We start from the raw sequence: 26,193 nt of genomic DNA, 5'->3' as shown, positions 1-26,193 counted from the left end.
ACTCATTATAGCTGTAGGCAAGACTACTACATGATTTGTGGCCAAATGTTTTTTCAGACCTAATGATATTTGGAAACAATCTTCAAAGCTATAGTTAACATTTTAATAGAAGTCTGTTTCCATTAGCTTTAAATAATAGCACCACAATTTTCTTTCCTAACATATATCTTATTTATTGCTTTATTGTACATATTTATTTTAGACATGGGAAATATTTTCTGAGGTCGCCAATGCTTTTCAGTAATGAATGAGCCCAACTAGAGGATTATGTTTCAGACATAACTATGTGGAAGTCTAGTCTTCAAGCACTTGCTTTCATCTCTATGTTCTTAAGTGCCGACGTTTGTTTGAAAAGATATTGTCAATTGACAGGTACGACATCACATGCTTTTTCTGAATTCTGATTTCTGATAATTCTCAGGGACTGTGTCTTCTTTATAGCAGCATCTTATAAATAATCATTCTTGTATTTGATGCATTGACAAATCCAGTTTTCAACCTCCAGAGATATTTAGCAGATTTGTAATATCTCTCAATTGGGTGAGGAATAGCTTACACGTCAGAATAACACTGCGTTTGTCAAGTAAATGATGGGCTCAGGTTTTCACTTTTCCTTTACATTGGACATTAGAAGCAAAGATGTTGACTCACCAAAGCTGGGCAACTGACCTAAAGGCATCAGTGGTGTATTCCTACCCCCAGAGTGTTTAAGGTTCTGGACAGTGCCATTGCTGCAGTCGTGCCCAGGATTGGTTTGGCTTGCAGTTTGGACTGCTTTCCTGTAGATTCTATGGCATAATGCATTGCTTTCAGGATGACAGGGCTTATGAAGATAGCCTTAGCTCCCATTCTATTTTACTGTATAGGATATGACTCTAGTGTGTAACTTTGACTTGAAGGATATTGACCGACAGCTTTCCTTACACAGCATCATACCAAGTTTACACTTGGCAAATGTTTAGGAAAAAATTGTTAAGGCAGCAGATTTAGTATCCTTAGAAAAAAGAGTGGAGATTTAGATGTGATGGTTAACGTGCAGAGGGAGAAGAGAAAGATTTTGAAAGTGTGACATTCCTTGATGATATTAGAAATTAGAAATTTGCATTTAATAGTTGTGGCATAACAAGTATTACTATTGGGCATGTGTTGTTATAATGTAATAATAAATATGAATATTATGGTATTGCTGTAAGTCATCAAAAGATAATTTAATCAATTTTCTTTCTTTTTTTTTTTTAATATATGAAATTTATTGTCAAATTGGTTTCCATACAACACCCAGTGCTCATCCCAAAAGGTGCCCTCCTCAATACCCATCACCCACCCTCTCCTCCCTCCCACCCCCCATCAACCCTCAGTTTGTTATCAGTTTTTAACAGTCTCTTATGCTTTGGCTCTCTCCCACTCTAACCTCTTTTTTTTTTTTTTTTCCTTCCCCTCCCCCATGGGTTCCCGTCAAGTCTCTCAGGATCCACATAAGAGTGAAACCATATGGTATCTGTCTTTCTCTGTATGGTGCAGCCGCTCTGGAAAGCAGTGTGGAGGTTCCTCAGAAAATCAATTTTCTGATAATAAGACAACATGACTCTTTAAAAAATATTTTTCCTCTTGTTAAGAGAAACTTCAATAATGATGGCCATAAAAATAGCTAACATTTACTGAAAATTTTGTGGGTGTGATGTATTGTGCTGAGCACTAAATGTGGATCACCTTACTTAACCTGTGGACAATATTTTGGATATGTAATATTATGATACAAGTGCAGAGTTTTGGCATTTTACCAAGGTCTCTTAGCTACAAATGCCTAACAGAACTTGTGATTATGAATACTTATTAAATTCAAATTAATCCCTTCTATATTACCATGAATGTAAAATGTTTTTTTTCAATTAGCAGTAGATAGTAAAAATAGTGGCCAAGACACTTCCAGTTATGGGATGGATAAGTCATGGGAATAAAAGGTATGACATAGGAATATAGCCAATGATATTGTAATAGTACCATATTGTTACAGATGGTGAGCATAGCATAATATATAAACTTCTCAAATTATTGTGTTGTACACCTGAAACTAATGTATCATTTCATGTCAACTATACTTTAATAGAAAATATTTTTTAATACATAAACCTGCTGAAAATATCAGGGAATCGAACATTTTAGGGAAAAAAAAGAAGGTTATAAATTATACAAACAAGCAAGCAAAAGAATTGAATTAAACCCCACATCCTGTTAAAAAAGAGTGAAAGAGAAGTGGCAAACCAATGGAGATCTCCCTGGTAAAAACAAGACATCTGGCACAAAATGGAGTCACTTATGCTAAATGCCACACCACCAAACTGAGACAATACTTCATTAGTTTTGGCTCTCACAGAAATGGAACCTTAAACCAGTCAATGAGGAATCACCTGGTCAGCAGTAGTGAGGTCATCTGCTGGATAGACCCCTGCCATCCCCTAAAGTGACCTTGTTGTAACTAGCCCACTTTTTGCTACCATAACTTCCTTCTTCCCTCTTCTGCCTATAAAACTCTTCCGTTTTGTACAGCTCCTCATAGCTCTTTTCCATCTACCAGATGGAATGCTGTTCAGTTCATGAATCACTGAACGAAGCCAATAAGACCTTTACTATTTAGCAAAAGAAATAGAGACCGATACACTCTGTATGTTATACTAACTCTTTATAATTAATGCCTTTGGAGTAAAAAGGAATAGAACTTGTCTGCCTGTCTACAGCTTTTACACCGGGTATTTCCTCATTTTCATGAAGCAGATATGAATAGGGAAAATAAGAATGGGTCAGTAAGTTCTATATCTAGAATCCAGGCTAGAGCACTAACTTGCTTATTTGTAGGACATAAAGCGTATCTGGATTAACCACTACCCTGCACATCCTCCATCCCAAATTTTGTTAAAACAGCTGACTTGTGAGGTGTCTGGGTAGCTCAGTCAGTTACGCATCAGACTTCAGTTCAGGTCATGATTTCACACGTTCTTGAGGCTCAGGTCATGATCTTGGAGTTCATCTGGCTCCCTGCTAACAGTGCAGAGTCTGCTTTGGATTTTCTCTCTCTTCCTCTCTCTCTGCCCCTCCCCACCTGCATTCTCTCTTTCAAAGTAATAAATAAATCAATTAAAACAAAACAAAACAAAACAAAAACCCAGTTAACTTGTTTACCTTCAAAGCACCATGAGTTTACTTTAAGATTTGACTCTTTGCTTTTGTTATTGTTTATTTCCTTCAAAAGCAGAAGATTAAGTCATTGTTATGAGAACAAATTCAATTAGTCATTTTTTTCCTCTCTGGCCAAAGCATTCTTAATCACCAAACCATGGGCTAATAATGTGGAAATAAATGACAGATGTAGCAGTGCAGTTTGAATGCAAATATCAGTGCCTTTTTGAAAAAAAAATAAAACTGTAGACACAGTAAATCTTGTACTACTCTGCCAACTATTTTGCAAGTATTTAGACTAATCTCTGATGACACTCCAATTTACCAAAGTCCACTGAAGTGGGATCACTAAATAAACTTATTTTCAGAAAATAAATGGGCCCATCCACCCACCTGTCATCAAAAATAATTTTTAAGGACACAGAGAATGTAAACTTCATGGTGACAGAGACTTGGTTTCATTCACTGCTGTACCTCCGACACCCAAAGCAGAGCGTGAATATTTATCACGTGAGTCAGTGAGTGAAAGGAAGAAAATAGGCTGTCGGCAACACATTTTATTCTGGTTTCTGGTTGGTGCACACTTAATCTGTTCACTCATTCATTTATTTATTAATTTCACAAATATTTAGAGGATTTCTGTTTTTGGTTAGGGTCTGTGCCAAGCACTGAGAGTATAGCTGTGAGAAAGGCAGGTATTTTTCCTTACCTTCTGCAGCTTATGGTCTGGTCTTACTTCCCATTAAAGAAAGTAAATTTATTGTCTGGTCCACACACTATACTGAATGTTAAAAACCTTTTAAAGGTCTTATTGAATATCTCCAGAGGAAGGTCACTAACATATAATTCCTCTCATTGAATGAGGAGGAAAAATGCAAAAACAAAAAATGGCTTTTTGCATTCCATTGCAACATATGGACAGAATTTTTTTGCTTTGTCCATTGTTGTAGGCTCAGAGCCTAGAACATTACCTTTCCTTTCCTAGAATATAGCAGATGGTTATATGAATAAAGAAAAAATATAGGGAAAAAACAGAATGTATTGAGGGTCAACTGTACTAAATCCTTTAGACATAACCTCAACATAAACATAACCCCAGGTCAATTTTTAGATTATTATTCTTAATTTACAAATGGGGTAATAAATTCGGGTGATACATAAAGTAACCTTGCTCAAAACCATGCAACAGACTAGTAACAAAGGCTGAATTCAAACATGAGCTGATTTGTAGCACCTGATTCACAAGCTTACTGTACCCAATAAGCCATGAATCCTTACTCTCAATTCCTACCATAGATTACATTCCGGTTTTCAAATTCAGCAAGTTTACAAAGGGTTCATATCATCCTTAAGGGTTTTGTATTTTGGGCTACCCCATATACCAATGATGTTAATCAGAAAAGTCTAGGCAATGTAGTTACAGGCACCACCATGATTTTTGTGTCTTACTTAAACAAAAGTTTATTTCTTGCTCATGTATGGCCTGCTGCAGGAACAGGCTCTCTCCAAGTCAATGGTTTCCTACACAGCAACCTGTGAGCTAAGCTGACTGACATGCTGGCAACCTGTCCTACACCACAAGAGATCCACAGTCTCATCATTCAGAGGCCCAGGAGAAGAATACATGCAGAGTGGCACATGAGCTCATAAATGCTTCTACTCAGAAGCAACACTGACTGTCTCTGTTCATATCTCACTTACCTAACAAATCATACAGGCATGTTCAATTTCAGAAGAGAAGGGAGGTGTGATTCTTCCACATGTCTGGAAAAAAATTCATATTGACAAATAATTGTTATTTCTACCATACCAGCAAACTTGTCTGTGTATATATGTCTAACTTTGTCAATGTTCCACATTTATGTTTTTAATGTTTGTTTGTTTTTAGAGAGAAAGAGATAGAGTGTGAGTGGGGTAGGGGCAGAGAGAGAGGGGGACAGAGAATCCAAGCAGGCTCTGCACCACCAGCACAGCGCCTGATGTGGGGCTCGAACTGACAAACGATGAGGGCATGACCTGAGCAGAGATCAAGAGTTAGACACTTAACCAACTGAGCCACCCAGGCCCCCCATCAATGTTCCATATTTAAAAGATTGTATATAGCACTGTCTTTTTCTTATGTAACAATAGAGTTCCTTCTATTTTATAGATCGAGGGACTCTGAACAATATGCCTACTTAAATGCCTTTGTGTTTGCTTTTTATAAAAGTACTGCAGTTAGTATTAAGAAATTAGAAATTATAGAAAATCGGAAAAAGTAATAAGCAATGACCCACCAAACTACAATCCCACTCTTCTTTAGTTGCAAGTTTTCCTAGCAAACATTCGGGAAGATGCTGTCATTCTCCCATACTTCTAGCAGCTGATCTGGGAATCTTGGCTGGTCCTCAGAAGAGGCTCCTTTAAGATTTTAAAACTGAAAGTATTCCAAAACTTCAGCCCAGAATGAGGAAACACCTTCATGGCACATGGTCTATTTTTAATTTAGACAAATGACCATATCTTCTTCCTTATTGGGTAACTAACTCTACTTGAAGAGGCATACTATTCTTCTAGATGTGTCATATTTTAATTTAGGATTTTACTCATTCTTTTTGAGCCATTTAAATGTTATTGCATTTCCCTTTTAATCTTCTCATGTAATCAAGAACAGAAACAGATACACAATTTGTTGAAAAGTTGAAATTAGAACCTAGGCCTCTGCCTTCAAGTTCTTCTATTTTTTTCTATACCAAGATATAAAATATCTTTATATTTTGAGCCACTGAGGGTGGATCAGTCGGTTAAGTGACTGACTCTTGATTTCAGCTCAGGTCATGATCTCACAGTTTTTGACTTTGAGCCCTTCATTGGGCTTCACACTGTCAGCGTGGAGCCTGCTTGGGATTCTCTCTCCTTCTCTCTGTGCTCCTTCCTCACTCATGCTCTCTCTCTCTCTCTCTCAAAAATAAACTTAAAAAAACTAAATTAAATTAAATTTAAAAAAGATATAAAATAACATAAAACATAAAATAGTGTTGTTAATTAATTTAATATTCCTGCATCAAACATTTTCCTTGAGGCAGATAATGTGTTAGAAACCAGAAATATAAAGATCAATTAAACAAAGCCTGTGTTTTTGAGAATTTCATTTTCTGATGGAGGATTTATATACAGAATATAATATGGTGAAATAAAGAAATAATGCTTTATAATATAGCACTGAAAAAATATCATTATTTAATACACATAATAGTGTTTTTTAAATCCACTGCTATACTGTACTCTAGTACAAGTTGACATTAAACTTTGTAATGTTCTTTCTTCCATGGCCATATATCAAATATTCATTTTCACAATGGAAGAAGCATTTTAGATACTTCTTACTGTTTTGATCTGGTTATAAATTTGTTCCAACATTCCTTTCTTTTTTCTTTTATGGAATCTTCTAGAATCTTATCCTAGTTTCTGATTGTGTTTGATGTAGTCATTGTCAAGTGCATTTGATCTGCCAATGCAAATAGAACTGAGGTGAGCCTGTTGAATATATAAAATATTTTTTTTCCAAAGCCTTTGACCAATTAAGTAGTAAAACACAGTGGTGGTGTTTTGTTTCCTTAGTGACCTGGAAATACACTGTAAGTTAAAAAAAAAATTCTAAAGTGTCTTGAAATTTATTTCTACAATTACTATGAGTATTCTGACTTTTTCTTTTTAGGCCACTTCAAATTTTGACTTAAAAAAAAAATAACCCTGAACATGTTTCTTTTCCAGGAGTTGATCAGATTTTGCCAACTACATGAGGATCCCTGAGTTCAGATGAAGTTTCAAGTCCTATGATCAGATCCCATTTGAACTAAGATTCATATTCTTAAAAACTATCATTTCCTTTGATCCTTCCTTTTTTAAGAGATAAAAGGTCATTTGGCAAAAATTAAAATATTTGAAACTCAAATGCATTTATAAAATTAAGTTGCCCTCAAATGAGTAAAAAGGTAAAAGTTAGTTCTCCTTTAATAACGCTTATTTTTTCTATTGCACCTAACTGCTGTGTAAATGAAGTATTTTGATGTTTGAATTCCTTTAAACCTCCTCTCTCTCCAGGAAAATTGCCACACGTCAGAGAAATCAAGATGAATACTTTCCCATTTGACTTCTCTCCCTTCTTGGATCTACGTTCTTACAAGAGGGATTTGGATACTTCATAATTTATAATTTTGATATCTTTTCAAGCATTTAACTGTGTTTCAAATTTCTTATTTGCTTGTATTATCATTTATTATTATTATTTTTTTACTTTGAACCCTAGTTGTAGACTCCCTTCAAGTGGAAAGTAAACACACAAGTTAAATATTCAATTCAGTGAAACCCTTTATATTGCTAAGTTCAGAATTGGCTCCATAGCTGTTTATAATAAAGGAAAACTAATGGAACCCATGTGATTGTATAACCAACCAATGATTGCTAAAAGGATGCTTTCTTTTAAAAATATTATAATATAATATTCTGTCTTATAATATTTTAACTATTAAATGCGAGAGGTATTTTTAAAAATAAGTACAGCACGGTATTGCATGAAGTGTTACATGACTTAAATGCTGAGAAATAATGCTTTCATTACACTTAGCAAGGGTTAGAACATTTAAAGTTTTATATTCAAGTTTGGTAGCATGTTATAAAATTAAATGTGAAAAGGGTGGAATTGAAATGGATAAACTGATGGAGAAAATCAGGTAAAGTAATAGATAAAAGAATTGAATTTCTGAGTCTGAAAAAGAAGAGTTGTGGCAATGTAGTGGCCACTTAGTGGCCACTACTGTTGTCATCTCGACTTCATATGTGACTCAGTGCAAGTTTAATGAGGCTAAACACTTTGACCACAGTCATGAGGTAAACCAGGATTTACACCCAGCACTGGAGCCAGCATTCTGGTATCTAATAGTGCAGCAACAAAACCTTGTGTGAGCACAGATCACTGGCTTCACACGCGTGAACTCACGACATAATCAAAGTATATCTCCATTGTTATTTCCCACCACTCCCAGTCCGGGTGTTCCTGTATGAAAGCTGTGACACGTCTATGATAGCTCTGCAGACACACTAAAGTCACAAACACAACCTTAATTCAGAAATTAAAATACCCAGTTCCATGCACGTAATAAACCAAACCACAGACTCAATATTAAACCTGACCTCCTCCCTTGGTTCTGCTCTGGACTGGAGATTTTAGTGGGAAAGGAAGTTATATTGGTTTCTCTGTTTTGCTATTTTTTTTAAGTTTACTTATTTATTTTGAGAGAAACAGAGAGAGTGTGAGCGGGGGAGGGGCAGACAAGGAGGGAGAATCTCAGAATCTCATGAGAATCTGCACTGATAGCACAGAGCCAGGTGGGTTCAAACTCAAGAAACAGTGAGACCACGACCTGAGCAGAAATCAAGAGTGGAACACTTAACCCACTGAGCCGCCTAGGCGCCCCTACACATTTGAGCTTCTTGATCTCCTCTCACCATCTGTTTCTCCAAACTCCCACCATGTTTGAAGCAAGATGGAAGAGAGAGAGAATAGACAAAAGGATAGAAACAATTCTTCCCAGTACAACAGAAGTGGGGCTTTGTACTATCTGGATTTGGCAAATAGACTGTTCCTGTCCATGGACGTTTTATGGATCCTCCAGATAGATGTTCCTTACTGGACCTCTCTCTACAGTTTCTTTATTCTGTGTGGCCACTTGCAGCTCTTTCCACAGCTCCTGGCCATACATATTTAGCCTTTTCCTGTGGAGTCCCTTTTTCCCCTGTAGGGAGTCCTATTGGATAGTACCTAAGACAGCTATATTCTGGCAATGTCTCTTCCGTGTGGTCCACTACTTGTCCATAAGGAAATACTCCCTTAGTTTATGCTCTGCCACACTGGAAGTGAAGGCTGTTCCCCAAACAGCAGAACTTGGGATGTCACCACTGCAGTCAACAGCCTTCCTTTTTGTTGGCTTAATGTCCTGGGGTCAGACACCAGTTCATCATACCCCCTAGATTGGAAAACAGAAAATTTTCAAATGGTCTTGTGAGGGCCCTCAGTGTGACTTGGAGAAGCACAATTTTCCCCTCTCACCCTTGCGGTGTGATAAGGACTCTCAGTGCAGAAACTGTTGTCTCCAAAACAGTCTATTCTTGTTATTTGTGGTAGTTTTGTTCCATAAAGTCACCACAGACCCTACAGGAAATATGGGATTAGGTTTCTGCATCTCCGGTCACAACATTTTCATTAAGTCATCAATACATAACCTTGCCTTACTTGTGTTTCTGTTTAAAGACCTCTTGTTTAAAACATGCGGTTGATTCGTTAACATTGAACTCAGGGCCAACAGAGCTATAATTCATGTCTAGACAAAACTTATCTAACATACATATTCTCTCCATAAGACACATAACAGCCTTCTTGCACTTAGAACACTAGGCAGCACTTTGACACTATGCTTATGACTATTTTAGCAGCAGAATAGTCAACAAAGAGCACAAAAATGAGAACAAAGCATTAAATATGGAAAGGACACCTGTTTACAGTATGAAAACTGAAATAAGAAAGCAGAGCATTGCCTTGTTTGCTTCCAGCTGGGAATGTGCGCATAGGGTGACTCAAATTTTTTGCTGCTCTGCACATGTCCAGGAATGGCCACAAAAGTGCAGCAAATATTGAGTTTGGGGTTGCAAATACATTTTGGTGAGCAAGCAAGTTTGCAAGTATTTTCAACAATATTCTCACCACCAAACCTTCTCCCTCTGTTTTACTTCCATATTCTTGATCTGGGTTAAGGTTTGCACAGTCAAGAAAGAGGCTTTGGGGCCACTCCCTTTGTAAACTTGAATGTAGCGACTGGGAGCCTCACTTTGGAATTTGATATCTGTTGTCCTTAAGCACTTCATAGAAATGTGGATTTTAATAGTAGGTGAAATATACATTTGGGTATGTAATGGTTGGGTATGCCAATGCAAGGAACAGAAACCAAATCCACATGACTTAGGCTAAAAATATAGCAATGAAAATGATACTGGGAAGAAGAGAATAGGATCTTAAGGAAAGCTAAAGGACGTAGCTTGGAAAACAGGCAGGAGTAAGGGAGGCTGGGCTGCAGCCAGGACCATAAAGGAGGCTACAGATGAGACCGGTGCAGCTGCAGCTGCTCAGGGCTGAATGGCTGCCACTGCCCACTGTTTATTCTTCTGGATCTTATGGAACCAGTGGCTCCCAAAAAGATTTGTTTTTTTGCCTTGTCAGCTCACTAGACAATGTGCGGAGCAGGTACTTCTGATTGACTAAGGTATAATTATGAATTCCATGTCCTCCACGCAAGGGAGACTGTAAAAAATAAAGATTCAGCGTTTTCAGTTTCTCAAGTGGGAGAAAGGATCTGTCTCCCACACAGACTCACGAAGTGAGAAATTTACCACGTGTAGAGAGGGTTCAGATATTTGGCAACCAGAACATGAGGATTCATGCTCATAGGATTCAGTGACAGAATCAGAAGAAATCACTAAACTTCTGTTTAGTTCAATTAAGAGATCCCCTTCCTGTCAAGAGATCTTCTTCAGAATGCTCTGAAAAAGAAATAATCTTAAGCCTCTGTTTTAATTTCAAATAATGAGGAACTTTTCACACCGCCATATGTTCTAATCCTCTGTGATTCTTCTCCAAGAGATTTATTTTGACTTCTGACTCATGAAATAATTTCTTTTTCAGTTTCCTGGACTATACAGTTTGCCTTTATTTGGATGTGTTATAGTTTCTAAATGTCCTGATTTTTCTATGGCACTCAGACATGACTACGATATTCTCCACATGGGCTGGATATGCAGAGGCTATTTATTTCATTAACTTAACCTGAGCTTGTATTGGCTCTTTCAGGCAACCATAGCATAATGATGACTCAGTAAACGAAAACATCTAGATGTTTTCACATGAACAGCTACAAGAGCCAATCCTATAACTGGTCCTCTAAACTCAATTATTTAAAGACCAAATTGAGGTTTTTACATTTATCTCTCCTGCTTTTACTCATTTAGTTTTAACTCAGTGATCTGGTTTGTTGAGGCAATTTTGGGTTTTAAGTCTTTTATTACCTATAACAGTAGGGTTTCCTTCCAGGATTATTAATGTGTTTGGCATATTTTCTATATTTTCATACAAGTTATTGATAAAGTATTAGATAGGAAAAGACTATAATAGAGGACTGTGAAATTCCAGTCTTTCCTCAAGGTTGACACTGGGAAATTGAGCAAACTTTTTTTGAATCCCACTGCTCACCCATCTTGAAGTAACCTGGTCTTTCCAATATCCTGCATAAAAACTGTCTGATAGCTTCTCCTTGCTTTTTATATATAGATGACATCCTTAATATGGCTCACAGGCATGGCATTGTCTGGTCTGTGTTTTCTTTAGCTTCTTCTGGGGCCATTCCCCCTTATTTCTGTGTTTTAGCTACAAGGCATTATGTATGGAATATTCCTACCCTACTCTTCACCAACTCAACTCTTGAATCTCAGCTGAAGCTCATTTTCAAAGAAAGTCTTCTCTAGAACCATAGATTTTGTTAGTTTCTTGTCTTAATTCCTTTTATAGAATCAAATTCCATTCCCTTAAAAGTTCCTGTTTGCAATTATATACTCATTAATACGATAATTTGATCTGGGCTCCACAAGGGCATGCACACAGTCTGCATTTGCTCATGATTACATGTCTCATGCCTGAAACATTGCAGGTTCAATAAAACATCTTGTTGGATGAATGACAGAAACCTAAAGAATGTGACCATTGATCCTACTGAAGCTATGGAGTAGCAAATTAGTAGAATAACTTTAGGGGGTAAATTCTCTCCTACTTCCTACCCTGTTTTATGATACCTCTAACTTAGAGTATCTCGATCTCTATACTATTGCCATTTAGACTAGATAACTCTATGTTGGGGGAAAAGGGGCATATCCTCATGTATTGTAAAATGTTTAGCAACATCCCAGGCTTCTACCCACTAAGTGACTGAAACATCACCCTATCCAATTATAGCAATGAAAAGTGTCTTCAGACATTGCCAAACATCTTGGAATAGGGCCAGGGGTAGAAGAGAACACTACTACCCTGGTTGAGAACCACTGCTCTAACTATAAGAACTTTAATTAATTGTCACATAAAGGTCATATCATTTGTTTAATCATAATTACAAAATAAGTGTATATGAAGGACTCTCACAAGTCATAGAAATTAAGCGATGCACATGGCACAAAAACAGACACATAGACCAATGGAATAGAATAGAAACCCCAGAACTAGACCCACAAACGTATGGCCAACTCATCTTTGACAAAGCAGGAAAGAACATCCAATGGAAAAAAGACAGTCTCTTTAACAAATGGTGCTGGGAGAACTGGACAGCAACATGCAGAAGCTTGAAACTAGACCACTTTCTCACACCATTCACAAAAATAAACTCAAAATGGATCAAGGACCTGAATGTGAGACAGGAAACCATCAAAACCCTAGAGGAGAAAGCAGGAAAAGACCTCTCTGACCTCAGCCGTAGCAATCTCTTACTCGACACATCCCCAAAGGCAAGGGAATTAAAAGCAAAAGTGAATTACTGGGACCTTATGAAGATCAAAAGCTTCTGCACAGCAAAGGAAACAACCAACAAAACGAAAAGGCAACCAACGGAATGGGAAAAGATCTTTGCAAATGACATATCGGACAAAGGGCTAGTCTCCAAAATCTATAAAGAGCTCACCAAACTCCTCACCCGAAAAGCAAATAACCCAGTGAAGAAATGGGCAGAAAACATGAATAGACACTTCTCTAAAGAAGACATCCGGATGGCCAACAGGCACATGAAAAGATGTTCAGCGTCGCTCCTTATCAGGGAAATACAAATCAAAACCACACTCAGATATCACCTCACACCAGTCAGAGTGGCCAAAATGAACAAATCAGGAGACTCTAGATGCTGGAGAGGATGTGGAGAAACGGGAACCCTCTTGCACTGTTGGTGGGAATGCAAATTGGTGCAGCCGCTCTGGAAAGCAGTGTGGAGGTTCCTCAGAAAATTAAAAATAGACCTACCCTATGACCCAGCAATAGCACTGCTAGGAATTTATCCAAGGGACACAGGAGTACTGATGCATAGGGGCACTTGTACCCCAATGTTCATAGCAGCACTCTCAACAATAGCCAAATTATGGAAAGAGCCTAAATGTCCATCCACTGATGAATGGATAAAGAAATTGTGGTTTATATACACTATGGAATACTACGTGGCAATGAGAAAAAATGAAATATGGCCTTTTGTAGCAACGTGGATGGAACTGGAGAGTGTGATGCTAAGTGAAATAAGCCATACAGAGAAAGACAGATACCATATGGTTTCACTCTTATGTGGATCCTGAGAAACTCAACAGGAACCCATGGGGGAGGGGAAGGAAAAAAAAAAAAAAAAGAAGAGGTTAGAGTGGGAGAGAGCCAAAGCATAAGAGACTGTTGAGAACTGAGAGCAAACTGAGGGTTGATGGGGGGTGGGAGGGAGGAGAGGGTGGGTGATGGGTATTGAGGAGGGCACCTTTTGGGATGAGCACTGGGTGTTGTATGGAAACCAATTTGACAATAAATTTCATATATAAATAAAAAAAAAAAAGAAATTAAGCGATGCACTTCACTATTCAATAAACAAGGAGGTAGCCAGAAGTGTTTGTTCATGTCTTATTACAACCATGAAAATTTCCATGACTACTCAAGTCCAAAAGGATCTCCCATTTCAACTTCCCAGAAAATCTCTTAAATTGATAGTTAATAGGGAAATGTTTTATTTAAATCTCCTGCCTGTACTTCATTAAATAAGCAGAATTTCTCAGGATGTTATATGAATTCTAAGGCTCTTTTAGAGGGTTAGATGACTAACAGCGTGTTGGACACTGAGTTGCAGACTGTAGACCATGGCAGGCAGTTCTCAAGATGGCGTCCAAGATCCCACATTGACTTGTGTGCTCAAAAAACCAATCATACCTCTGTGAAAATGAGGTGACTCAATGTTCTTTGGATATTCTGTTGTTTTTACTGGTTGCGGGGATGAGATGGTAAATGATATAGGGTATGGAAATATAATCAACTAAGGAGGATTCTAAAATATCCCCTCCCCTCCCTTTTCCTTACCACTAGCCCAGCTAATGCAATCATGATATGGCATTTGTCACTCTGGATGTTAGGTATGATTGGAAAGCATCAGGTTTTAGTCAGTAAATTCCCGGCCCTTGTTATTGTGAGGGACGGTGTTTCTTACACATGAAGCATTACGAAAGTATGTTGGCCATCCATGATGATACGTAGAAAGGAGATGATTCGTATATTACAGAGGAACAAAAACGAGTTACTGGTAATACCCAGTTAAGCCAACTAAAAACCAGGAGCATTTTAATTATTTTTTTTCTGGTCATTCTTGGAAGTATTCCTCCTCAAGGGCAACATTTTCTCACTGAAATAACAAGAGCAACAATGCTGGCACCATTGCTTAATTATGTCTAATGCATTTAGTAAGTTTATTCTTCCAAGAAAAAGTTGGGAAGGTAGAAAATTTAGTGCCACCATTTGAGCATATCCAATTATACTAACAAGGGAAAAAAATCTTACATCTCCGTATTTAACCTTTGTGTTGATTGGCTATAGGCCATTAGAATAGACTCAGAGAAACATGTGATTTCTAGGTACAAATTTTGAGCTTGTACACTGAATTTAAATTACGGAGATTACAGAGAGAACAAAAGCAATCACCTTGAAAATAATGAGAGATTCAGGTCTCCAAAGCATAGATGAAATATAGAACGTTAGAAAAATTCATAAAGAGGCTTATAATACAAAGCAAACATGGAGATATCAATTTTCTTGGCAAATATTTTACTTTGTTTATGGGCCAACCCTTATCAAACCATTCCACAAGTCTTGGGGAAAAAAAAAAAAACAACAAACCTGTGCCAACATAGTCCTTTCAAATGTGGAAAGCTGAACAAAACCTTTAACCCTTTGTTACTAAAATGACAAGGAGCTTTCACACTTCCTGGATGATGCAGTGTGTTCTAAAACTGAAACAGACCAGATCAAATTCCTGTTGAAAAAGATAATTCCTAAATGACATTTGCACTGCTACTAGAGGTTAGTGGCCAGCTCATAACCTTTATCCAAATCCCATCTTGGTGATGTTACCATCACACTAATTACTTAAAATCAAATCACTATTGTGGACACTTAAATCATGATTCCATGACAAACTAGTGAAGAAAATAGTTCTTCATACTTGTTAAATAAAAGAATACAGTTTTTGTTTTGACAGAAAATAGCAGAGAGATTCACTATAATTGAGCAACACAAATTGTATTATTACAATCTAATCAATTGGTCCAGTGGGAGAGAAAAAAAAAAGACAATTTCACAAAGCAATAGAATTGATGGTTTTAAAATGCAAGTGACTTGCTTATTAATAGATTAACTAAATAAACTTTTTTTTTCCTCTTTCATGGTAAGAATGGTGTGTAAAACTAAAGACTGTGATATAGGGAGAAACAAGGAACAACATTAAGAAAAAAACAGCACTTAACCAATGAAATAATGCTGTTCTTCTGGTATCCAGCTGATCAACCACCTTTTGCTTTGGAATCATACTAGTGGTGAGCATATTGAAGTCATGACAGGGGGAGGGAATGAAATAAAAATGCTCATGTGGAAACTACCAGGAAAGTTTTTGTATCTTTTTGGGTTATTTTAACCAGGATAACGCTTACAGTTATCTCTTTAGATAAATCTGGGACAGTTAACAAAAACAACATCAATAATAATATTGAGCTCCTGCTTTGAACTTAGTTTCCTGCTAGGTGGTTTACACATTAAATTTTATCCTAATAATAATTTAAGTGAGCACCATTACCCAAATTTTACAGATAAGGAAGGTAAGGCTAAGAAGCTTAAATAGTTTGCCCAAGGTCAACAATTAGTAAGTAATGGAGCTAAGTCTCTCAATACCGGATCATCTCATGATGCAAACTACACTACCTTGTATATATATACATATAGTTTTATGAACGTAATGTTCTAAAGACAGGTGAACACTGTAGCTCTGATGCTAACTTACCACACAATCTTTTATATCTTTGGCTTTTGATTCCTTCAAGTTCTCAAAATTGGAACAACTTGTCACCAAATAATATTCAAACTATTTGAGACTGTTGGCTTAGAATAGCTGTCAAATCAGAGGATGAATCAAGGCCAATGGAAAAACATTCCTCAAGAGGAAGACCAATTTCTAAAAGCTGAGAAAAGTAGTCAAGGAGCATGTGCATGAGTCTCTAACCATGGCAGAAATTTTTGAATAGTGACAAAAAAGATATCTATGTTTCATTTGCTTTGCTCTTCATTGCTTAGTATAAACAAAGTGGAGCTTGATGACAAAGGTCTTTCTGGCTGTACCCTTTTTCCCTTTCTCTGCCAAATTTTTAGAGAAACCCATATCTTGGAAACCATTCAGTGAAACTCAGGGGTCCTACATGAAAATAAATGGACAGTCACTAAATGTATTCAAGGAGGGTCCTTGAATGTATTTACTTACGATAATGCTTTCTAAAGCATTAGAACGAACTCTTTACACCGAGACCACCAAGGCACTCTGTTTTCTAAAGGCAAGCAGTCTTGACATTTGTCTTTATTTCCCTATTCTCAGTTGAGATGAGATCCAGACACTTGGGGGCTTGGGAAAATACCATGTGTGGTTTGTTTAAATACATTCTCCTCCAGGATTCTGTTGCCAGCCTGTAGAGCTGCCCCCTTTCTTCCCCCCACCTCTACCCCTTCCCATGCATGCACCCTGTGGCCAGAGAGCCAAACACTATGAGCCAAAAGTATTTCAATAGAAATACCAGGAAAATGTTGTTGCTAGTGGCATGGAAAAAGCAAACAGAATGAGGGCCAACTTTATGGTAATCTCAAATCTAGACCTCTGAAGAAGGAAGGTGTAAGCACAGCTGAGTACAGTAGGAAGAACATTCCTGCTTTCCAACAGGAAAAGTGTAAGGTAATGTCTCTTTTCACATTTTTAAAATGAAATATGTCACATTTCATATTTTTAAAATGAATACTTCTGAAGCAACATATCAGAAATTATATTGTCATGAATAAGTACATGAACATTTTAAATTTTGTCCAAAAAATAGTTACTATTTGCCTATTTATATGTGAGGTATTATTATACATATAAAGAGGCCACTTCTTTGTTTCTACTCTATAGAGATATTATAGCGTCTCTGAGTACACATGTGACTTTTCTATTAGATACAGCCTCATTTGAAACAAGGGAGGGCCCATTCCGCTTATTGTTTCCATAACCCAAAACATTTCCATCAGTTTATAAAGCCTCAGATTCCAGGGACTTACGATCAAGTAGGAGAATTAAATATTTGTGCTACTAAGCATGAAACTGGTTATGAAATATTGGACCATGTTAGTGGTGTGGCTCGTCTGTGATGTAACAGTTCATGTGTGGCTGCTCTGTTGCGGGTGATGGGGGATCAGGAAATGTTCAGAAGGAAGTCATGCTTACACTGGGCACTCAGAGAAACAGCTGAGATGTCCACAGTTACAGGAAACAAGAATAAGAGCCTGAAATAAGGAGGGAGTACAGGAAATGGAAAATGAACACTGTTCGGTGAGATGAATCGTCATGAAGTTCGATTCTGAGCATGATTTGAAGTACCGTGATAGAGTGGAAAACAACAAACAATAAATCAGTGTAAGAGTCAGATGGATATAGTTTTTGAGCCTGGCATTGATTCTTACCAGGAGGGTACTATCTTAGGTATGTTGCTTACCCTTTGTGAGATTGACATCTCTGGCTGTATATGAGCTGATTTACTCCGTTAATTTATTATATCCCCACTGCCTTCACTATTACTTCTCATTGAGAAAGAAAGCCAAACAAATATTTGGTGAATGGACTGTCTTCAAAGGAACAAAAATTAAATAAAAGAACACAGAAATTCCAAGTATATAATATGCCCTCAATAAATATTGGTTCTGTAGCTTTCTCCTTTCTTTTTCCTGTTCAGAAAACTTTACTGTCTTAGCATGGCATAATCTAGCTTTCTTTACCTTTCCAAATGCATTTCCCATATTTTTATATAAAGAGCTTACATTTCCACTAAGTATATCAGGTATGTTTACACTTACCTGTATATTATCCATGCTTGAATTAATTTAAACTATTCCCTTTTCCCATATTTTCTTTGCCCTCAATTCCATATGTCTAAAAACTTGCTCATCTTTCAAGGTCCAGCCAGCTGAGACATTAGCATCACAAAGAATTTCCTGATTCTTGAGAACCAGATCAGTCCTTTCTTTCTCTGAAATTCCTTAACAATGTAAATTTTCCTTTGTGGTGTGTAATATTTACAAACCTAAAATATAAAGAAAAAACTGGCTAATTCTGGTGGAAGATTTTAGAATGTATAGGAAAACTTTGGTTTGCGAGCATAATTCATTCCAGAAACAAGCTTGTAACCCAAAGCACTTGTATATCAAAGCAAATTTCACCATAAAAGAAACTCAGATGATTTGTTCCACAACCCAAAAATATTCATATAAAAATGATTACCATACTGTAATATAATACAAAATAGTAAAGAAAATACAAAATATAAGGAAAAATAAACAAATTAACCTGCGCTTACCTTTGAAAACCTTCATGGCTGGTGTGAGGGAGATAAGAGAGAGGAGGGGTATTGTGTAGGATGACTTGCACTATCATTAATGGATGGAATCACTGCTATCTATTGGCCCAATGGAATCCTTTTTTCGTGCAACTTTAACAAGGAACCTATGAAGGGACCTAGAACGAAGCAGAGCATTCCTAAATCTTACTCTTGCATGGAAAAGCAAAGGACGGTCCATAGGTGCTTTGAAGTGACAAAAAATACACTAGTGCCAGTTATGGGCACCTTCCAACATTCTGAGAAATCACTGATTTCTGCCAAACACCGCTGCCTGAGACCGAGCATCTGAGCATGGGAGATGATCACCCACAATCTCACAGCAAGAGAGAGAGAGAGAGAGAAGAACCATCGTCTTAGTTGTGATCATGTGACATTCGATGTCACATACTATTCATATTGCAAGATATCACTCATTTATCAAGTTGAAATTTATTATAAATGTTTGCTCATCTTTCAGAACTCAGAAAAATTACTCACAATCCAAGATTTTACTGTATTCTTAATCTACTATGGATCAAGGAGCTGAAATTGACATAAAATCAATCCAGTCTACTGGGGTAGGAAGCTAGCAAACCCAATAACCACCAGGGCCCAAGGTGTCTTCACTTCCTAAGGAGAATGAGCTTGTTAAGAGCACAAAACAGGAACTGTGCCCTGTGTCACAAGTGGAGTGGAAAGAAGTCATCCAGAATCCCAAGATTCAGAGACAGAGTTGGCAACTAGATTTCACCATTGTGGGCAGCAAGATCTAATTTCAAGACCCATTAGATTTGGAATGTAAGTTCTTATGTATGTAATGCCCCACTCTGGAATGTGTCTAGGTCCATAGACAGAACTGAAAAATAGAGCCTACTGAGGGAAACTGGCTAGGCAAAAGTAAGGGAAACATGTCAGGGGCTAGCAATGAAGAGAAGGGAGGGAAGAGGGCACAGAGTCTTAGGAAGATCAAAGATAAGGAAACGTGTAACAGACTCCCATCACCCAAAACTAAAAGTCCACAACTTCTAGAAACTAAAAAGTTGGAGAACTGCTTTTGATCCTATATTCCTCTTCTTTATTATTTAAATAAAATATTCTTTGCTAAGAATGCAAACAGAAAAGCCAGGTCTTTCCCCCAGTATTGTTATAATCATTTTTAAGCACAAGATAGAATAAAATAAACAATGTTTTTTGAACAGATGTTTTTTGCTACTCTGCCTGGGAACAGCTGATATATATGAGGGTCTAGTCTAAGACCCAGTTCAAAAATAATATTTTATTTGGAACAAGTACTCTTATGATTTACACCTAACATTGCCCTTAACTCTGACTAAAAGCCAAATTTCAGCAACCAAAAGAAAACGAGTGTAATTTCCTGGTTCTGAGGAGCATTGAAAAGCTTACAAAGACACTAATTTAGGATCCAAGAGAACTTTCCCATCTTGTCATCAGATGTCTGTGGGTTGATAAACTCTGGTTGTGACTCTTTCAAATCTACAAAGTTTCCCATGTACATTGCTAATCCACTTAGGATAAGTAACTGAGCTAAAAGAATGCATCATTTATCTCCCTTCATGAATCCTTTGTGCATTTTCAGTAATTCTCAGAAGTTGAGCAAGCTAGATTTTGAAAATATTAAACAATTCCTCGCTTTTCTTGATTCCTTATTTTTTTCTGATTCCTTGAGTTTTCATGTACTCTCCTGGAATCCTAGAATCTGTTTTCTATGCTTTATGCTGTTTTCTATCACTTTTCTTTGTTTTTTCCTCTCTGAATTCCTTTCCTAATTTCAGGACTTGCTCTTTGAAAGCTTCTGCAGCCACCATTTCATTAAATTTTCACATTCAACTCAGATACATGAAGCTACTTACTGAATACATTTTTCTATGAGATAATCTGATCTCTTTATTTGGGCTTACCCTGTTCAGGAAGAAATATTAATTGTAATTAATTGCATAAGAAATAAAAATGAGAAAATAAACCTTTTCTCACTGTATTATTAACTTACTGTAAATTATTTTTGTACTATTCACTGTTCAGATTAGCTATGCTACATCTCACTTCTATTATGTAAATATTTCAGAATTAAATAGATTGCATATATTTCTTTACCCTCAAAATAAGAAAATAGATGATACTCCCTTCAGGAAAAAATGATGTTCATTATAAACTGTTTCCTGAGTCATATGTATTTAAGGAAAATATTTCTCAGAGAATTCTTAATGTTGCTGAGTTGACTTTGGAATAGGAAGAAGTATGCCCTTCCCCCAAGTGTTTTCAGAATGCTGTGTCAGAAGTGGAAAGAAGCAAGTCAACTAAAGGGAAAAAGTGGGGAAGAGACTCAGGGGAACGAGTTGGAAGAGACAGACACAGGACACATCTTAATGCTCATGTAATGTAATGATGATATCACATATGGGTCTAGATTAGTACAACATCAGTGTAAGCAAGTGTAGAATTAGTCTTCTCTCCTGTATTTCATTATGGTTTTTGTTTTGTTCTACGAGTTGTATCATCTGGTTATTCTGTGAAAATGGTTTTAAAAGTAAGGAAATATTTATTGATCAATCACTTGTTTTCCTATAGTCACTTATTCCTATAGTCTGAATTACATTTTTTAAATTCAATTTGATTTTCTTAACAAAATCCACAGAAAAGAACTCATGAATTGATTAACTTGACATATCTAAACAACTATGATAAGCTTGATTATTTTGCTGTTTTGTTAGTGAATTTCTGAGCTAAGTTTTGTGGCCTGGTCATTATGTTTGCTTTTTAGAGACTCATCTCACTACTCTTACAGATTATGTTGAATATAATGACCATTAATTCTTTAAAAGACCTTATGTTTCATTTAGACCATGTTGTAAAGTTGGTGCAATTATTCCTTGCAAATTGTAAATGTTTGGCCTTAATATTTTATTTCTAAACCCATGAAGAATTATTCTTACACAGAAATTTTTGGATCTAAATTAATTGCAAATGTTCCTAGTGCCTCATCATTTATTTATATTTTTTGGAAGCTGGCAATAATTATTTATCAAATAAGTAATTGTCCTTTGACCAATAGGACCAGTTTTCTGAGGCAACCAACATACTGTGATCCTGCCATTGTCTCTGTGATCACAAACAAACAAACAAACAAACAAACAAACAAAACCCAGTTGGGAGATGCAGCTTCCCAATAGCAGAGAGTTAGAATAAGTGGTGGCCAGAGTTCTAAAGATGGTTTGGAATACATTTGCAGGCAAGTTTCTCATACTTATCTAAAACATATCAAAACAGTCTCTCTGTTTGGCCTCAAAAAAGACCTAGCCATCTAAAAAAGTTTTGAATTTATACACAATCCAGCAGAGGGGAATCAGAAAAAGCACTGGACTTGGAGTCAAAGGAATTTGGCTGGAATCCCAAATTAATTTATTAGCTTATTTAATTGTTGACAAGCTAATTCACCTTTTGAAATCTTAGTATATTGGCATTTATATTTAGGATAATATTTCTTGCTTTAAATTTGATTTTCAGAACGTTTCTTGTATAAGCTTAGCATTATTGGATGCTCAATATATGGTAGACCAAACTTAGTCTGATGCTGAATTGACACAGTGGAAATATCCAGTAAGACTGATAATAGTAATAGGTAATCTCATTTTTTATGTACTATGATTCTTTGAGTCATCTGGGATATTAAATTTCATAAAAATAAACATACCCCAAATTATTTTTATTCCAAAATTAATATTATTCATGTTTGATTTGTACAACTAAAGATAGTCAACATTGGTTTGATCTTTATCTAAATCCGTGGGCTTTGGATAGAGGACTAATTACCTCTATTGTTTTAAACCTTTCCATTACCTTTTCCAGAATTCTAGAAGCTTTAAGTAATTTTTGTTTCTTATATCTATGTTGTTGACAGAGAAAATGGACCAGTACTACTAATAAGATAATTATATGAGATCATAAAGTGAGAATCATGATTTTTCACATTGCTAACACGAGATAGCATTGGGGCAGTCTTATTTACTGAAACAGAAAAGAAGAAAGAGCCATTTTAAAAGACCAGGCCTACATAAGAAGCAAATGGGAAAATTGTACTAACATGATATCTATTCAACTATTTGCATTTTCCTCTTCACACGTTTCCTCCTGCTGTTCCTTCTTAGTCTCAAAAATTCAATATCACTGCTTTGTACTAAAAGAATAATAATTGTAAGGAAGCAAATTAATCAACCTCCAAATACAGTTCAATGTTATTATTCTCTGCCCTCCTTCCTTTCACTAATTTCCTATTTCCTCTAATTTTTCAATAATAAATACACAGAACTTTCTATGCTGCACTGACTTTTACAGTATATGTTTCTTTCATATTCTCTTTATTTTCATATATGTCCATTCCTTAGGGCCACTCAACTTTGGGTCTTCATTGGTTTACTCTTTTTCCAAAACTGACTGAATCATTTGCTATAATTACTATGCTAGGCAGTATCAAAGACAACAAGATTAAGAATATGTGGTTTCATCAATTTTGTTTAGTATGGTGGGGAAATTAAGACAAATTACCCAGATAACCATGTGTATTTGTCAGGATTCTTCAGAGAAATAAAACCAATAGTGTGTGCGTGTGTGCGTGTGTGCGTGTGTGTGTGTGTATACACTTAGCACTTGGTTACATATTTCTATGTATTCCTGCATTATTATTTCATGTTTGTTAGCTTTGCTCCTCTTAAATACAATGTCTATGTATCATACTTAATAATACACGTAAATATTTAATAAAAGTCTTGATTAACTGGTAAAAATTCTCACTCTACTTTTTCAATATAAAATATCATGGACTTTTCCAAAGATAATTTCAGACTTTTGGACTGTGGTACTTGTGTTATTTTAAACTTTTTAGTATTCTGCTCCCAAAATATAATACTTTAGCGGGAAATGACCTACAGTATCTGTGTATATAGCTCATGAGTCAGGGAAGGCATGAGGTAATTTCCCAGTGGAGGGAAAGCAAGACTAAATATCCACATCTGGGATTTAGTTAGTAAATGAAAGAAGAAAGGTGGGAAAAAACTGCCACACCTTATACATTCTGCTTTCTCTCCAAGTTGTCCGGAAGAAATGGAGTGGTATAGATACACATATTCCTCACTGTTGGGAAACATCAAAAGTGTTTATCTTCTATTTTATATCCTAAAAAAATTCTAAATGAACAATTTTATAAGATGAATCAAGGGCCACCTGGGTGGCTCAGTTGGTTAAAGTCTGACTTTGGCTCAGGTCATGATCTCATAGCTGGTGAGTTCAAGCCCCACTTCAGACTCTGTGCTGACAGCTTAGAGCCTGGAGCCTGCTTCTGGTTCTGTCTATCTGTCTGTCTGTCTGTCTCTCTCTCTCTCTGCCCCTCCCCTGCTCACTCTCTGTCTCTCAAAAATAAATAAAAAATATTTTAAAAATTTAAGATGAATCAAAAGTATAAGCTATGCAAAAAAAATGATCATGAAATCCTGCTACTGATTAGGCTTATGGAATTAGGTTGAGGATTTTCCATTTAAATTGAAGGAGGTAATTAGCATGTGAGCTTGAATTGCTTGGGCACTTACTGCATCATGAAAACCATTTCTGCTGATAAGCTTGCTAAAATCTCAGATGAGCCTTCGTGCTCCAACGAAGACCTGTCTACTAAATTATCTACACAGATTTCAAACATAGTCTTCCTTTCTCTGTTAAAAGTATATGCTGGGGTTTTTAAAGTTTGTTCTAGGATATTCATATTTTGTTTTAAGAATAAGCAATATTTTGGTTATCTCTATTGTTAACTCTCTAGTTTGATAATTAAAGAACTATTGCCATTAGACACCCTTTAAATTTTATAAATATGAAGTAATATGACCTACTAAATATTCAGGGAGCAGATTTTCCTGTTCCTACCCTGTAATGAAGCAGCAATGTAAATTAGTTTAATTACATTAGCACATGGTACATTTCTGCATTAGTACATAGTACATTCCAACATACATGGAACATATAATCCTCCTTTGTAATTATGTGGTGGGTATGTGTGAGTTGGTTAGAATATATTTTAGCCTGTAATAGTAAAAAATAAAATGAAGTCGGTTTGGGATTGGGTAGAGATTAACAGTCTGTTGATAAGTAAGGGGTATGACCTATTTATTCTAAGTATCAAGAACTCTTCAGATTGCTTCCTTAAAGGTCCATGTCACATTTCTGACATCTTTTGCATTCATTTCAAAGTAAAGATAATTACTGTTGTCCCTGCACCAGACCTGGGCTTTTCCTATAGATTCTTGACAGTCACTTAGGTTAATCTTGTTACCCCAAATCACAAAATAAAATATCTTACAGTATTTAACATGTACTTGATTTAGGAATTATTTTCTTTGGTTGCCTGAATCCTGGAAACTTTGAATATCATCTACACTAAAGTTAAGAAGGCAGCAGTCAGATCCTCTTTAACAGTGTTCTTGGGCTTCTGAATCCTTTTGGTCAGCTTTGTCCCAATCCACATAGAAAGAAATGCCCTCAAGGAATCTACTCCTGAAACCATTATTGCACTATATGCTAACTAACTTGGATGTAAATTAAAAAAGTAAAATAAAATAAAATAAATTTTTAAAAAATAACAGCATCGAAAGAAAGAAAGAAAGAAAGAAAGAAAGAAAGGCCCATCCATTTTTCAATCTCTATTTTAAAAATTCATATTTACTTTGTGGAACATCCACATATCAAATTTATTCATTACATATATACTCATAACACAAATCATACTACCTCCATGCACTCCATGGAAAATGACTTGAAAATGCTGTAACTTCTCAACCATTGTTTATCACAAGATCTTAACTCCAGAACCACAAGGAACACATCCATTGCTTTTTAATCCCTTCTTGTGGATCTGAGATTCCATCAGGTACTATTTCCTTTTACCTTGAAGAACTTCCTTTAGTACCGCTCATAATGCAGGTTTATTGGTGTTGGATTTTCTTAAGACTCTTTGATCTGAAAATGTCTTTACTTCCTCCTTCATATTTGAAGAATGATTTTACTAGATACAGAATTCTCGGTTGATAAATTTTATTCCCAGCACTTTAAAGATGTCATTTCTTATCTTTTGGTCTGTTAATATTGTCATTTTCCACTTTAAGTCTTTTTTTCCCCTTTCTGACTGCTTTTAAGATTTTTCTTCTTGTGTTTGGTTTTCATCACTGGATAGTATGACTAAGTGTGGTTCTCTTTATATTGATCCTTCTTGGGGTCCTTTGAGGT

Source organism: Herpailurus yagouaroundi, unplaced genomic scaffold (assembly GCF_014898765.1).
Source record: "Herpailurus yagouaroundi ecotype Mexico unplaced genomic scaffold, PumYag 165, whole genome shotgun sequence".
Lineage (NCBI taxonomy): Eukaryota > Metazoa > Chordata > Mammalia > Carnivora > Felidae > Herpailurus > Herpailurus yagouaroundi.
This window is presented reverse-complemented; position numbering follows the sequence as displayed.